This window comes from Gossypium hirsutum, chromosome A03 (genome assembly GCF_007990345.1).
Source record: "Gossypium hirsutum isolate 1008001.06 chromosome A03, Gossypium_hirsutum_v2.1, whole genome shotgun sequence".
NCBI classification, from domain to species: Eukaryota; Viridiplantae; Streptophyta; class Magnoliopsida; order Malvales; family Malvaceae; genus Gossypium; species Gossypium hirsutum.
Genome location: NC_053426.1, coordinates 62,580,966 through 62,596,410, shown reverse-complemented (window position 1 = coordinate 62,596,410; position 15,445 = coordinate 62,580,966).

Here is a 15,445-nt window from a genome sequence, read left to right as displayed (position 1 = left end):
TAGAAGTTAGAGGTGTCTAATTGTTATGAAATTTTGAATTGGAGGTCCTTAAATGGTAGTTAGACCATTATACATTAAGTTGGACAACAATGGACATGGATAGGTGAAATTTCAAAGTTTGGCATTAAGGGCATTTTGGTCATTTGGTAAATAAAGACAAAATTAAACAAATAAAAGATATTCATCTTTCTAATTTCATCGTCGTGCCAAATTTGATGTGTCTCCATAGATAGGGTTTTGCCAAGCTTTCAAACTCGATTGTAAGTCTGTTATCGTCCCATTTTTAATGATTTTTATATTTTTGAAATCGGTGTGACCTAATCTAGCTATTTCAAGGACTATTTTGAAAGAAAATCAAAGTATAAAATCTTACCCATGATAGATATTTGTGTATTTTGATGTCTAATGGTAGAAAATGAATGTTTGGTGTTAGGTAAACAACATTTACCAAGTGATTTTTGATGAAACTGTCAAATAGGGACCTATTTGTAAAAGTTGTAAAATATGCGTTAAAATGTGAATAAATGAAAAATGTGGGCTGCTATAAGCATGAAAGAGATTGGGCTAAGCTTGGGTAATGAAGAAATTGAATGAAAATCATTTTACGAGCCTAGGGACTAAAATGTAAAAAGTTGAAAAGTTAGGGGTAAAAATGTAATTTTTCCATAAGGTGTTTTTGGGATTAAATTGAATAATGTGATAATTGAATAAGTTAAATTTGATATTGTAGATCAAAAAAGAAGAGATTCTGACCTAGACTGGGGAAAAAACAAAGTTGTGGACTAAATCGAACTATTAGCCATTTTGTATCGAGGTAAGTTAGTTTGTTAAAAATAAGCTTTAATATGATTGTAATTTATTGCTTTAATATTGCATGAATTGTATGTTTGATAATGTGGATGAGCTTGATTCTATGCATGAGTCTGAAGACGAACCGAAAAGTAAGAAATCCAGTTTGAACCTTAGGAATAGGGTAGGATACAAGTGACATGCCACTAGGGTTAGTATGTGTTATATGATTATGTGATCCAGGTGCTGGTCTTGTATGTCCAACCGGTGGCTGAGTATGGCAGCATATGTTGTGGATACTTGACAGCTTGTATGAGCAGCACCATAGAGCTACGTCTTGACTGACAGCTTGTGTGAGCAAGCTCGTTGATAGCTCGAGAGTGAGCAACTATGTGATATCGGATTTGAGGTAGCATTGACTACATATGTGGCACTTAGTGTGCAAGAATTCCCGAGTATCCGGCATTATTATTCCGAGTGGTTCATGGGCATGTCAAAGATGAGATTATGTATAATTTCCTTTCGAGATGGTACAGGTATGTACTTGAAGCTCATATCTAATAAATGCTTGAAATGATGAATATGAGGTAAGATTTGGAATGGAATGAGCTATGATTATGAGACTATAGTAAATGTACATTTAATTATGTTATATTTTTGAATGTTACATGTATGGTAGGTTGCTTATTTCTTGCATACGAGCTTACTAAGCTATATTGCTTACTCCGTTTATTTTCCATGTTTTTATAGTGTTGCTAAGCTAACTCGGATCAGAGATTGTCGAAGATTCATCTCACACTATCAAAACTGTTATTTTGGGTATTTGATGATCTTTGTATTTTGAAAGTATGGCATGTATAGAGACTTGCTCATTTTGTTATATGTGTCATTTGATTTGGCCAAATTTATTGGCTTATATTTGTTTAAATTGATTTGTTATTGTGCCATGTAATTGGCTTATTTTGGCTAAAATGGTTGTAGGCCCATTTATATATGTATATGTACCAATGTCTTTGGTGTTATGGTCATGGCATGCTTGGTGGACGGTGGAGTGTGATTTTTAGCATGAATGTGAAATGCTTGGAAATGTGCTTTATTGGTGAGATGATAATCTTATGCACAAATAGGTGTTATGGAAGTAGTATAATGATACTTTGTATATGTGAAATTAGCATGGTTAATTTGGGACATGATAAATGTTGTGAGTATGATAGTGGATGGTATTGTATTGATATGATATAGCCATGACTGTGGATTTTTGGTTGCCTAAGTATGCCATGTTTTATGCCTTTGATTTGGTGTAAATGTATGTGTGAATAAGGGTGGCAAATGGCTTGGTAAATAGCCATTATTTTGTCCACACGGGTAGACACACGAGCATGTGTATAGGCCGTGTGTGACACACGGTCTGCCTTATGGGCATGTGTATAGGCAGTGTCTCACCTGCACCATAATTTTGAGAAATAGAATGCTCAGAATTGAGCACACGAGCAGAGACACGGGTGTGTGTCTCAGCCGTGTGGACGAAAAGGCCTCGAACACGGGCATGTGCCTTGGCTGTGTGAAGTCTGCACCTATTTTTATGAAAATTAATTTTCCACACAGCCTAGCAGACGGGCGTGTGACTTGGCCGTGTGATCTTAATTTGTTCATGGGTTACAAGTCAGAGAGCTACACAGGGTCAGGACACGGGCGTGTATGACCACACAGCCTGCCCACACGGGCATGTCCTTTATCTACACGGGCGTGTAACTTTTGTTCAGTGGAAAAATTGTCTAAGTTTTGTGAAAATTTCTAAAGTTCTCATTTTAGTCCCGAACCACTTTTATAGATGTTTTGGGCCTCGTAGGCTCGTGTTAGTAACATTATGGTTAAATGTGAATGGTTTTAATTTGGGCCAAAATTTATGACTCGGAATTGTATAGTTGCTTGTGATGTGAATCCAATAATGCCTCATACCCTGTTCTGGCATCGAATATGGGTAAGGAGTGTTACATTTAGTGGTACCAAAGCTTTGGTTTAGTTAGTTCTCGGCAAACGTAACGTATGTAAGAGTCTAGTTATACATGCCATATATAAATTTTGATAGCGTGACGACTCTTGGCAACTTAAATTGTGTTTTCATATAGTAAATGGATCCCGACCAAGAAATAGCTGATGATGTAGAAAGTAATGCGCCCGCTTCCGCTCAAGGGACCACGCCATCTAAAAGTAGACCAGTGACAATTAGTCAAGGAGAAGAGGCTAGGGAAGCCTTCTTCTAAAGAATGAATGAGTGATTTGCCGAGTTTGTATTTGACTGTCGAACATCCTCCACCCCTGCCTAACCCTCAATCGATTCCCGTACCTCCCCAAGGTGTGGACTTGGTAAGGCTGAACAAGCCTCTAGTCGAGAAGATTTGAAAGAAAAGGGCCAAAGTATTTAGAACAAATATCGATGATGATTTCGGGAGAGCAAAATTCTGGCTCGAGAACTCTATTCGGGTATTTAACGAACTTTCTTGCACACTAGATAAGTTCTTGAAATGTGCTGTGTCACTTTTTAGGGATACGACATATTAATGGTGGAACACTCTTATATCTGTGGTACCGAGGGAAAGAGTCACTTGGGATTTCTTCCAATAGGAATTCAGAAAGAAGTACATCAGTCAGCAGTTTTTTGATCATAAACGCAAAGAGTTCTTAGAACTAAAACAGGGTCGTAGGACTGTGACTGAGTACGAATGAGAGTTTGTTAGGCTCAGTAAGTATGCTCTGGAATGTGTCTCGACAGAGGCTATTATGTGTAAAAGATTTGAAGATGGGCTGAATGAAGACATCAGACTGTTAGTTGGGATTTTAGAGCTAAAGAAATTTGTTGTGCTAGTCAAACAAGCTTGCAAAGCAGAAGAGTTGAGCAAAGAAAAGAGAAAAGTTGAATTTGAGACTAGAGATTTGAGGAAGAGGCCGATGAATAAACTGTAACGCCCCGTACCCGAGACCATTGCCGGAGTCGAACACGAGGTGTTAACGGACTTAATTCATTTACTTACACAGTTCATTTTAAAATTTCCAGACAAGCTGGCTAACTGCATCATAGTCACTTTAAAATTCATATCTCGAGTTCCAAAACTCGAAAACCGATTCTGTAAATTTTTCCTGAAACTAGACTCATGTATTCATCTACAAATGTTTTTATAGAATTTTTTGTCGAGCCAATTAGTACAGTTTATTAGTTAAAGTCTCCCCTGTTTCAGGGTTCGACTACTCTGACCTTCATGCATTACGACTTAGATATCTCCCTGGACAGAGCTTCACTACTTATGCCGTTTGTTTCTAATGAAACTAGACTTAAGAAGGAATCTTTAAATATAAAGCATGACTTCTAATTATCTCTAGTTAATTTATGGTGAATTCCCAAAGTCAGAACAGGGGATCCAGAAATCGCTCTGGCCCTGTTTCACGAAAACTTAAACATCTCATAAAATACGGCTCATATGGTCGTTTCGTTTCTTTCATATGGAAATAGACTCATCAGGATTCGATTACATAATTTATTCATTATTTAATTCCATATCTACTATTTTTAGTGATTTTTAAAATTCACATCACTGCTGCTGTCAGCATCTATTTTAAGGTAAATTTTACCCATTTCATAGTTTTCCATGAATTAACTAGTAATTTGACATACATTATTTCCAAGTATATTCACGATTAGCCATGACATACGTAGCACCAATAGGACCATGATTGGCCATTCCAATGGCTAATCATTACCAAACATTTCCACACCACTTAATAACCATATCATAAGACCATATATACAAAATGATCATAATGTTATACTCAAAATATACAAGCCATTTTCGCATGGCTATACGAATATACATTGCCAAAGGTACTTAACTAACAACAAGGGTCAACCCTATACATGCCATTATCAGGTTCGACTGAAGAGTACCAAAAAGTGGCTTAAATAGTGTGGATGACTTCGACCTTGACACTTCCGAGTCCGATAGCTGACGAACAAAATCTATAACACAAGGAAACAAGGTAACGGAGTAAGCAAAATGATGCTTAGTAAGTCTTAAGAAATTTTAAACCGGTAAAATTTGACATATAAGTCAACATTCAAAATATTAAGCTCGAATCAGCTGTATACCTTTTTGCCCGAAATTACGTATATACATATACATACATATATACACTAACATACAAAGAGATCACAACCTGAACCTCGATCATAAACATGAATTATAGAAATAATGTAATCGTATACCTTCATATAAATAAAGACATCGTCCGAAGTAGTTATTTTCATATTCATAGATGCGATATTCATCCATACGTATATCTATACATACATATGCACATTCCATTCCTTATATATGAAGATTCAATCTAAAAGGGGGTTCGCTTAAGTGTACAAATGCGTACCTGTTTTTCATACTGTATAGTACATTCAATTCATAACCGTACTCGAATTATCAACATTAAACCTGCTAGGTTAGAACCCGAATCCAATCACTAGCATAAAGCCTTCAAGACTTTAAATTTAGATATATGTCCAGCAAGTAGCCTGCGGACCTAAAGTCCGGATATAACTCTCGCATATAGCCTGCGGACATGAAGTCTGGATATAATTCTCGCTTATAGCTTACGGACCTGAAGTCCGGATATAATTCTCACATATATATATTCACATGGTAACACATTTCACATAGCCTATCACATTGGTAATTTAATTGCTCCATTCGTATATAAGGGCAAAATATACACCATCATTTTCATTTCGTTTTGAAGATCATACAAATAAATCACATCTACCTTTCATCAATCCAATTTAACCCGAATTAACCATTCAACTAAATGTCATATAATTAAATTATTTACCACACATCTTAGATCAAATAGGACTAAAAGATAATGTTCATCTAGCATATACATATCAAGGCATCGTAAATCTTATACTAAAGGCGATTACTCAAAACTTACAATTTCAAAATTTTTAATATCAAAGATCCATCTAACACTCATATATCATTTTATAATGTCACAAATTAGAATTCACGTATGGTTTTAATCAATAGCTTATGAGCAACTAAAACAAGTTTTATCAATGTTTACAACATAATCACAAATTCTCTACAAGTTGTTTTCCTGAGCAACAGTCGTTCAATTATTTGTAACTGGAGGTACGAAACTCCAAATGATGTGCCGTTAATTTTCCATGAAAATAGACTCATATATCTTCTATCCACAAAATTTTAAATTTTTGGTTTTCCTAATCAATACCAGATTTTTCTTAAAGTTTCCCCTATTTTACTGCTTGACTATTCTGACTACTCTTCACTAAGAACTGAATTTCTCATTGTACAGAATTCAAAATATGTTTTCGTTTATTTTGTTTGAAACTAGACTCATTAAGGAGTCTAAAAATATAAATCTTATCTTATAATTATTTATGTACGATTTATAATGATTTTCCAAATACTAAATAGGGGATTTCGGAGCCATTCTGACTCTGTCTCACACAACTAAAAAAAATCTCATTATCGGCAACCCCTTTACTTACACGATTTCTTTTATACGAAACTAGACGCATCAAGCTTTAATTACATAATCTATTCAGCCTTTAACTCAATTCCCACAATTTATGGTAATTTTTCCAAAACACGCTACTGCTGCTGTCCCGAGCAGATTTATACAAATTTACTCTGTAAAGTTCTCATTCACATATTTGAAACATAATATCATATATGCCATCATTTAGAAAAAGTTATTGACCTTAACGTATATACTTATTTCATATTCATCCCATTTAAAAACTTAAAACTTACAAAGGAATCAAACTCAAATGCTTAAGAACTTACCTCGGAAGTTGTCGAACGATTACAGATCGACTATTCGGTTAGGTAGCTTTTTCTCTTATCCGAATTAGACTCCCTAAGCTGTTGAGCTTGAATAAACAAATTTAATCTATTGCAAACCAATTATACAAACTCATGGCCGAATACAACAAGAAGACTAACTAGATTCTACTAGTCACTCATTGCTCTATTATTAACCTTACTTAATTATAAACACATTCGGCAACTACCTCAACCTTATTTAATACAATTAACACCGAATTCCTCATGTAAAAAGTACCATTACCGAATATCATTTAGTTCACAAGGTCCTAATTTCAAAAATTTGACAAGCTCATACCATTTCCTACTAATTCCATCTTTTTAACACAGGTACGGCAAAGCTAAATTCCATTCTTCCATTAGTTTGCATTTAAATTATTTAAAACATTCAACACAACTCAACCTTATAAACACATATTCGGCTAGGAAGAAAGATTGATAATTTAACAACCTTAGCTTAACATATAATTTGTTGTAACACATCTTTAAGCATTCTTTTATTCCATCAACTCAAAACACATTCATCACTCACAATAACTAAATTCATATTCGGCAATGGCCTCCAATATAGTGACCGATTCTTCTCAACTAGCACCTAGTGTACACACATGATCATTTGTTTGATTCAAACACCTATCCATCAAAAATTCATCCAAATTAACAAGAACAACAACCACATTCCTTGTTATCTACCATGACCAAAACCCATATTCATTCACCAAATATCAAAAATTTAACATGGGTCCAATAAGGAACTTAGAAATTTACTAGGATTTAACTAATATTTCAAAAACTAACCAAAACTTCTTACCTTAATTAGGACTAGGATGATCGAATGATGTTCTCCCCTAAACTTCCTTCACATTCGGTTCTTCAAGAAACAAAGATGAATACTTTGTTTTTATCACCCATGTTCTCTTTATTATATTATTATTAAATAAATAAAAGCCATTTAGTTAACATATTGATAATATAAATTTATATGTTATTTATTAACTAACAACATGGCCAGCCACCAATAATAAAGTGGGCAATTTGACATGCAAGCCCCACATTTTAGCCATGTTAACAATTGGCCACTATAAGAAAAAGACTTCTAAAATTTTCCTTTATACAATCAAACCCAACTAAATAATTTAGCATCCAATTAACTAAATTAGACCACCCAACTTTCACAATAGGTAATTCACATAACAAAAACACTGAAATTAATATTTTACAAAATTTTTGACTAGGTTTTGTGGTCCCGAAACCATTTCCCGACTAGGGTCAATTTAGGACTGTCACAACTCTCCCTCCCTTTAGGGATTTTCGTCCCCGAAAATCTTATCGGCAAATAGGATAGGGTAACTTTCTCTCGTTGAGCTCTCTAGATCCCACCTAGTTTCCTCAACTCCGAACTTACGCTTCAGTGCTTTAACTAACAAAACTTTCTTAGTTTGATCATAATAAATCACAGAGATCCACAAAATTGACATTTACTCACTTACTTTTCATTTCGGTAATAACGCACAAAGGTATAACACAATTTAACCCACCGGTCTGAATCTACTAGGTATAGGCTCGAACCCCACACACAGGTTCTAAGCCTACTTAACCCAAAGTCCAAATAAACTTGACAGCCATCAACTAATTTGGCTATTAGCCTAGTATACAATTCACCGGTCCCAAACCTACTAGGCACATGGCCTGAATAATTCAAATATATATATATTCATTTGGTTCATGACAACACTCATTTAACATCTTAAAATTTTTTTATATATACATATAACTTAGATAATCTTTCACACACCCATTCATCAATAAAACACTATCAATAAGAATTTAATACTATCATTTATCTTCGGCTATTTCAAGTAACCACTGATACAGTAGCTGAAGGTTTTAAATTCTCAATTCAGCAACATATATAAGCTGATACAAGATTATGTTAACATCTTGCATCAATATTTAACTTAACTTATTTCCAAAGGAAAAATCAACTTCCACGTACCTGAACATTTATTTCATTTAGCACATTCTTTCATAGTTAACGCTACCCGTATACAGTTGAATAAGCATAAAGCCTAATATAATATACTGGCATGAGATTTATTCTAGCACATAACTGCATATACCGAGAATCTCATATTTATAATGTATATATATATCACATACCTTGTCAGTTTAATGTCTCGAACTTATTTCATTACCAATTTAGCACAATGTTGTATAATCTCCGACTCTAATTAGTTCACCAGTGTTTAGTCCGTTTAACGAATTTTCTCTTTAAGTCTTACTTACTATTACAAATCAATGCCATCGTCTCACACGAGGTCATACATGAAACACACTTCGCATACACAGTGCCTACTGACTGATTTCGCACACATAGTGCTCGATTGAAGAACTCGCACACATAGTGCCTCAACTACTGATCTGGCACACATAGTGCTCGGTTGAAGAGCTTGCACACACAGTGCCTCATAATTCCAGCACGAATGCCTTCGAGGTTTAGCACGGATATATCACTAGGACGAATGCTCTTCGGGACTTAGCCCGGATATAACACCAGCACGAATGCTCTTCGGGACTTAGCCCGGATATATCACCAGCACGAATGCTCTTCGGGACTTAGCCCGGATATAACACCAGCACGAATGCTCTTCGGGACTTAGCCCGGATATAACACCAGCACGAATGCTCTTCGGGACTTAGCCCGGATATATAACTCTCAATTCTCATGTACATATACATATATAACAATACACATTAGTATATCATTTACATTACTTGAATACAAACACAACATGCTTATCAACCATTCAACTTCCAGTTCCATAGCCACATACAAAAATCACATTTATAGTCATAACACTCTTTCAAAATTGCATCACTTATACCCTTATAATTCAATCCAAATCAAAATTCAAATACGAGTACATGATACGTACCTGATCAACTTAATAATTTAGGGATATCCAAGTGAAGTTATATCGCAAATTCTCATAGTCAGAAGTTTGCTACAGCTCGATCGGGATCAAGATTCATTACAATACAACAAACACATTTTAATAGTCAAAAATCGTTACACTATCATTTTATCACTTTATGGCATGTATATATAGACTCACGCGTGCTACGATAGTCCTAGAATCGACTAAACTGTAGCTCTGATACCAATAAAATTGTAAACGCCCAGTACCCGAGACCGTTGCCGGAGTCGAACATGAGGTGTTAACGGACTTAATTCATTTACTTACACAGTTCATTTTAAAATTTCCAGACAAGCTGGCTAACTGCATCACAGTCACTTTAAAAATCATATCTCGAGTTTCAAAACTCGAAAACCGATTCCGTAAATTTTTCCTGAAACTAGACTCATATATCCATCTAAAAATTTTTTTCTAGAATTTTTTGTCAAGCCAATTAGCACAGTTTATTAGTTAAATTCTCCCCTGTTTCAGGGTTCGACTATTCTGACCTTCATGCATTACGACTTAGATATCTCCCTGTACAGAGCTTCACTACTTATGCCGTTTCTTTCTAATAAAACTAGACTTAAAAAGGAATCTTTAAATATAAAGCATGACTTCTAATTATCTCTGGTTAATTTATGGTGAATTCCCAAAGTAAGAATAGGGGATCCAGAAATCGCTCTGGCCCTGTTTCACGAAAACTTAACATCTCATAAAATACGGCTCATATGGTCGTTTCGTTTATTTCATATGGAAATAGACTCATCAAGATTCGATTACATAATTTATTCATTATTTAATTCCATATCTACTATTTTTAGTGATTTTTCAAATTCACATCACTGCTGCTGTCAGCATCTATTTTAAGGTAAATTTTACCCATTTCTTAGTTTTCCATGAATCAACTAGTAATTTGACATACATTATTTCCAAGCATATTCACGATTAGCCATGAAATACGTAGCACCAATAGGACCATGATTGGCCATTCCAATGGCTAATCATTACCAAACATTTCCACACCACTTAATAACCATATCATAAGACCATATATACAAAATGATCATAATGTTATACTCAAAATATACAAGCCATTTTCGCATGGCTATACGAATATACATTACCAAAAGGTACTTAACTAACAACAAGGGTCAACCCTATACATGCCATTATCAGGTTCGACTGAAGAGTACCAAAAAGTGGCTTAAATAGTGTGGATGACTTCGACCTTGACACTTCCGAGTCTGATAGCTGACGAACAAAATCTATAACACAAGGAAACAAGGTAACGGAGTAAGCAAAATGATGCTTAGTAAGTCTTAAGAAATTTTAAACCGGCAAAATTTGACATATAAGTCAACATTCAAAATATTAAGCTCGAATCAGCTGTATACCTTTTTGCCCGAAATTACATATATACATATATATACATATATACACTAACCTACAAAGAGATCACAACCTGAACCTCGATCATAAACATGAATTATAGAAATAATTTAATCGTATACCTTCATATAAATAAAGACATCGTCCGAAGTAGTTATTTTCATATTCATAGATGCGATATTCATCCATACGTATATCTATACATACATATGCACATTCCATTCCTTATATATGAAACTTCAATCTAAAAGGGGGTTCGCTTAAGTGTACAAATGTGTACCTATTTTTCATACTGTATAGTACATTCAATTCATAACCTTACTCGAATTATCAACATTAAACCTGCTAGGTTAGAACCCGAATCCAATCACTAGCATAAAGCCTTCAAGACTTTAAATTTAGATATATGTCTAGCAAGTAGCCTGCGGACCTAAAGTCCGGATATAACTCTCGCATATAGCCTGCGGACATAAAGTCCGGATATAATTCTCGCTTATAACTTACGGACCTGAAGTCTGGATATAATTCTCACATATATATATTCACATGGTAACACATTTCACATAGCCTATCACATTGGTAATTTAATTGCTCCATTCGTATATAAGGGAAAAATATACACCATCATTTTCATTTCGTTTTGAAGATCATACAAATAAATCACATCTACCTTTCATCAATCCAATTTAACCCGAATTAACCATTCAACTAAATGTCATATAATTAAATTATTTACCACACATCTTAGATCAAATAGGACTAAAAGATAATGTTCATCTAGCATATACATATCAAGGCATCGTAAATCTTATACTAAAGGCGATTACTCAAAACTTACAATTTCAAATTTTTAATATCAAAGATCCATCTAACACTCATATATCATTTTATAATGTCACAAATTAGAATTCACGTATGGGTTTAATCAATAGCTTATGAGCAACTAAAACAAGTTTTATCAATGTTTACAACATAATCACAAATTCTCTACAAGTTGTTTTCCTGAGCAACAGTCGTTAAATTATTTGTAACTGGAGCTACGAAACTCCAAATGATGTGCCGTTAATTTTCCATGAAAATAGACTCATATATCTTCTATCCACAAAATTTTAAATTTTTGGTTTTCCTAATCAATACCAGATTTTTCTTAAAGTTTCCCCTATTTTACTGCTTGACTATTCTGACTACTCTTCACTAAGAACTGAATTTCTCATTGTACAGAATTCAAAATATGTTTTCGTTTATTTTGTTTGAAACTAGACTCATAAAGGAGTCTAAGAATAAAAATATTATCTTATAATTATTTATGTACGATTTATAATGATTTTCCAAATACTGAACAGGGGATTTCGGAGCCATTCTGACTCTGTCTCACACAACTAAAAAAAATCTCATTATCGGCAACCCCTTTACTTACACGATTTCTTTTATATGAAACTAGACGCATCAATCTTTAATTACATAATCTATTCAGCCTTTAACTCAATTCCTACAATTTATGGTAATTTTTCCAAAACACGCTACTGCTGCTGTCCCGAGCAGATTTATACAAATTTACTCTGTAAAGTTCTCATTCACATATTTGAAACATAATATCATATATGCCACCATTTAGAAAAGTTATTGACCTTAACGTATATACTTAATTCATATTCATCCCATTTAAAAACTTAAAACTTACAAAGGAATCAAACTCAAATGCTTAAGAACTTACCTCGGAAGTTGTCGAACGATTACAGATCGACTATTCGGTTAGGTAGCTTTTTCTCTTATCTGAATTAGACTTCCTAAGTTCTTGAGCTTGAATAAAAAAATTTAATCTATTACAAACCAATTATACAAACTCATGGCCGAATACAACAAGAAGACTAACTAGATTCTACTAGCCACTCATTGCTCTATTATTCGCCTTACTTAATTATAAACACATTCGGCAACTACCTCAACCTTATTTAATACAATTAACACCGAATTCCTAATGTAAAAAGTACCATTGCCGAATATCATTTAGTTCACAAGGTCCGAATTTCAAAAATTTGACAAGCTCATACCTATTTCCTACTAATTCCATCATTTTAACACAGGTACGGCAAAGCTAAATTCCATTCTTCCATTAGTTTGCATTTAAATTATTTAAAACATTCAACACAACTCAACCTTATACACACATATTCGGCTAGGAAGAAAGATTGATAATTTAACAACCTTAGCTTAACATATAATTTGTTGTAACACATCTTTAAGCATTCTTTTATTCCATCAACTCAAAACACATTCATCACTCACAATAACTAAATTCATATTCGGCAATGGCCTCCAATATAGTGACCGATTCTTCTCAACTAGCACCTAGTGTACACACATGATCATTTGTTTGATTCAAACACCTATCCATCAAAAATTCATCCAAATTAACAAGAACAACAACCACATTCCTTGTTATCTACCATGACCGAAACCCATATTCATTCACCAAATATCAAAAATTTAACATGGGTCCAATAAGGAACTTAGAAATTTACTAGGATTTAACTAATATTTCAAAAATTAACCAAAACTTCTTACCTTAATTAGGACTAGGATGACCGAATGATGTTCTCCCCTAAACTTCCTTCACATTCGGTTCTTCAAGAAACAAAGATGAATACTTTGTTTTTATCACCCATGTTCTCTTTATTATATTATTATTATTAAATAAATAAAAGCCATTTAGTTAACATATTGATAATATAAAATTTATATGTTATTTATTAACTAACAACATGGCCAGCCACCAATAATAAAGTGGGGAATTTGACATGCAAGCCCCACATTTTAGCCATGTTAACAATTGGCCACTTTAAGAAAAAGACTTCTAAAATTTTCCTTTATACAATCAAATCCCAACTAAATAATTTAGCATCCAATTAACTAAATTAGACCACCCAACTTTCACAATAGGTAATTCACATAACAAAAACACTGAAATTAATATTTTACAAAAATTTTGACTAGGTTTTGTGGTCCCGAAACCATTTCCCGACTAGGGTCAATTTAGGACTGTCACATAAACCATTTCAATCCTCGTCAAAGAAATCAAGAGATTTTTATGCTCGCTCCAATACTTCTACCGGGTATCCCAACTGAGATCGTAGGAAGTAATATTCGGGTTCTAAGGCCCAAACTACATCTATACCGAGCGTAGGTAATGCTAGGTCTAATAAGCCTGAATGCCAACATTGTGGTAGATGACATCTTGGTGAATGTAGGATGAATAACCGGGCTTGCTTTAGATATGGCTCCCAAGATCACTTCATTCAGGATTGACTTGAAATAATTGAAAAAGATAATTTTTAGAATGCAAGATTGAGTAATACTGCTACTAGAGGGAGGCCAGTGAGAAACACGAGAAATGGGACCAGTAGCAGAAGTGTATCCAAAGATTCAGCTGTGAGATGGGAACCTAGGGCACCTGCGAGAGCTTATGCCATTCATGCTCGCGAGGATGCATCCTCCCATGATGTGATCTTTGGTATATTTTCTCTTTATGATACTAATGTAGTTGCATTAATTGATTTTAGATCGACTCATTCCTATATTTGCATGAATTTGGTATCTAGTAAGAATTTGCCTATTGAGTCTACTGAGTTTGTGATTAAGGTTTCGAACACCCTAGACAAATATGTTTTAGTTGATAAAGTTAGCAAGAGCTGTCCTTTAATGATTCGGGGTCATTATTTTCCGATTGACTTAATGTTTTTGCCATTTGATGAGTTTGATGTGATTCTTGGAATGGATTCATTGACTCTGCATGATGTAGTAGTGAATTGTAGACAAAAGGTTATTGAATTGAAATGTCAAAATAATAAAACTCTTCGGGTTGAATCGGATGTATCAGGTGAATTGCTTATTGTGATTTTGTCAGTGTTAGCTCAGAGGTATGTAAGAAAGGGTTGTGAAGCATTTCTCACTTATGTACTAAATACTAAGGTGTCTAAATTGAAGATCGAATCTGTGCCGGTAGTTTGTGAATATTCGGATGTGTTTTCGAAAGAGTAGTTTGCTTTACCGTCGGTTAGAGAGGTGGAGCTTGCTACTGATTTGGTACCGGGGACTGCATTGATATCGATAGCACTGTATAGAATGGCTCCAACTAAATTAAAAGAATTGAAGCCTCAGTTACAAGAGTTGACAGATAAGGATTTTGCAAGATCGAGTTTTTCTCCCTAGGGTGCACCGGTATTATTCGTCAAGAAGAAAGATGGATCCGTGAGACTTAAAGATGAATCCGTGAGACTTTGTATCGATTATCGTCAACTCAACAAGGTTACGATAAATAACAAGTATCATTTATCGAGGATTGATGATTTGTTTGACCAGTTGAAAGGGGTAACAATGTTTTCAAAGATAGATTTGAGATCTGGCTACTATCAACTG